Source organism: Sinocyclocheilus grahami, unplaced genomic scaffold, assembly GCF_001515645.1.
Source record: "Sinocyclocheilus grahami isolate Dianchi unplaced genomic scaffold, SAMN03320097.WGS_v1.1 scaffold135.1, whole genome shotgun sequence".
NCBI lineage: Eukaryota > Metazoa > Chordata > Actinopteri > Cypriniformes > Cyprinidae > Sinocyclocheilus > Sinocyclocheilus grahami.
In genome coordinates this window covers 189,759-192,456 of record NW_015505314.1, presented here as the reverse complement: position 1 = coordinate 192,456, position 2,698 = coordinate 189,759, and the positions used below count along the sequence as shown (strand labels likewise).

Sequence of the window (2,698 nt, the reverse complement as noted above, 5' to 3'; positions counted from 1 at the left end):
TTTAGCAAATGGCTGCAATATAACAAAGAGTGAAAAATTTAAGGGGGTCTGAATACTTTCCGTACCCACTGTGTATATATATATATGTGTGTGTATGTATGTGTATGTATATATTCACACACACAAAAAACAACTCTCTCTCTCTCTCTCTCTCTCTCTCTCTATATATATATATATATATATATATATATACACATTTCACTTCTTCATTTCTTTATTAGAGAAGCTCCATGAACTAAATCTATTGAAACACCTCAAATGTGCAAATGTCGGTCACTCCATAAGCATGATTAAAAGCACTGATACAGACTACACATGACCCGATTACAATGATTATTCATAATCTTACATAACCGATCACCCACATGCTGTTAAATATATCCAGATGCAAGAGATCTGTGTAAGAAAAAATTAGCTGAAAACTAAGATGTGTGTTAGCCAGTTAGCCATTTCATGTAACGTTATGCAAAAATAGCTATTTTAATAGACATAACGTACAAACACCGCTCACAGGCGTAATTACTGACAATACGGACTTCAGTATTTATGCTGTTAAAGCTGTATTTATATTTGCAGTATGTAACTTACATTTATCTTCACAGCACCTCTGGATACACGTGTATGTGTGTACAGCTGCCGCTAAGCAGATTCCTCACGACACTTCCTTTTTTTTTCTTTTTTGCGACTAAATATCGCGTGTTGACGGCTCGTATAGTCGCGCGTTTAGTCCAGTAGAGGGCGACAGAACCGCGGCCTACATTTACCATAAAATGGCAGGTGAGTTGAATTATAACAATACAGGAAACGTATATTATACATTCACAAATGTATCTTAAAATGTTCTCCCTCCAGAAAAAAAAGATGTTTGTCTCCATTTAAAGGTGAAATACTTTATCAAGCCCAGCTTAAAATGCAGCGTCAACTATAAGTAAGTTGATTTCCCCAAAATGTGTAAACACTGTTGCTCTGACCCCTGTGTTGTTTGTTTTGACCGGCCCAATATGTCAACTTTTGGCTGAATTAATAGTGTTGAGGGACAGACTGTTTGTGTGACTCATGACAGATGGAGGACATATGGAGCGTTTGATCATTCACGCCACTGTTTTTCCAATTCCATTTAGTGGCACTAGCTGTGCTGAAATGAAACACTTCACATTGACAAACCCCAGTAAATGGCTCAACCGCTGCACTGTGTGTTTCTTGACTGTGTGTTGACCAAGTGGTCAAGGTTTGGTGTGTTAGCACGGCCCAGTTATCTCTTAATGTTACACTCTAAAAAATGCGGGGTTGCTTCAACCCAACTTTGGGTCAAATATGGACTAACCCAACTTTTGGGTTAAAAATGTAATGTAAAAATGTAACCCAACGGTTGGTTTAGTCCATATTTGACCCAAAGTTGGGTTGAAATAACCCAGCATTTCTGAGAGTGTAGATACCATATTCAGACATTTTATTATTCTCTAGTAGTTGTTGTTGCTATTTTGTTTTGGAGGCCTTTTTGCAGGGCCTAGGCGAGGGGTGCCCAAACTCGGTCCTGGAGAGTTTAGCTCCAACTTACCTCAACACACCTGCCTTCAAGTTTCTAGCATGCCTAGTAAGAGCTTGATTAGCTGGTTCAGGTGTGTTTGATTAGGGTTGGAGCTAAACTCTGCAGGACGCCGGCCCTCCAGGACCGAGTTTGGGCACCCCTGGCCTAGGCCTATCGTGAAGTGAAGTGTTTTGAACTGTGTGTGTGTCTTCATATTGTCATTATAGCCTGTCAGTGTTGTCATTTTCCTGCTGCTATATTTTTGGTGTTTTTTCCTGAATGAAAAAGTGAAAAGTTTATGCTGAATTAATTATTTGAATTTAGTCATAATTATACATAATAATAATTTTGTATAATAATTTTTGTAGACCACAGGTTTTCAAACTATGGTCCAGGGACCCCAAGGGGGTGCAAAGGGATTCTAGGGGGTACGTGGAAAAGACAAAAAGTTAGTTTTTTTTATTATTGTATTATTTTCTTTCTTTCTTTCATGGTTGTCAAAGTGTAAAACTGCTCTGGAAAGTGTATGTATTACTGTAAGACAAAAACTAAAGCTATACAAATTAATGAAATGAAAATGATTTTAAATGGTTTCTCCTCAGGTTCATACAAAGTCAATATTTTCTAGATAATAAGTTAGTTAATTTTGTATTTATATTACATTTGATTTAATATTAATTTTATTTATGGCCTTTTTAATTTTTTAATTTATTTATATTTCAATCTTAATTGTATTTTTGCACTATTTGTGTGTGTGTGTGATTCGATATTTTCTAGACAATAATTTAGTTAATTTTGTATTTTTATATTTTATCTATATTACATTTTTTCATAACTGTATTTATTATTTTATATTATTTTATTTCATTGTATTTCCTGCTGTATATGGGTTTTTAAATCTGAATATATAGTTGCTTTCATATTTTAAGAGAGGGGGTATTTACAAGGGCATTGTCATATTTGGGGGTCCATGCCATTAAAACGTTCAAAAACCCCTGCACTAGAATAATTTTAGGTGCAATACAATACAATAAATAAATAAATAAAAGGTGTAATCATGTAGCACACACACAAAATATCTTCTGTCTTGTACTGAACCTTGCAGCAGTGTTATTCTAGTATAATTGACATACTAATTATAGTTGTTTAATATTTTGTATTTTTTGTAAT

General features: G+C 34.8%; 1 protein-coding gene across 1 annotated transcript in view; it reads right to left on the bottom strand.

Annotated features, from left to right (window-relative positions):
* The window catches only part of llph (LLP homolog, long-term synaptic facilitation factor), a 1,918-nt gene extending 1,240 nt beyond the window's left edge, over positions 1–678 (bottom strand). Inside the window, exon 1 of the mRNA XM_016279952.1 lies at positions 589–678. The gene's annotated coding sequence lies outside the window, so the exon portion shown is untranslated. The remainder of the gene's footprint in view (positions 1–588) is intronic.
* Positions 679–2,698: the final 2,020 nt, after the last annotated feature.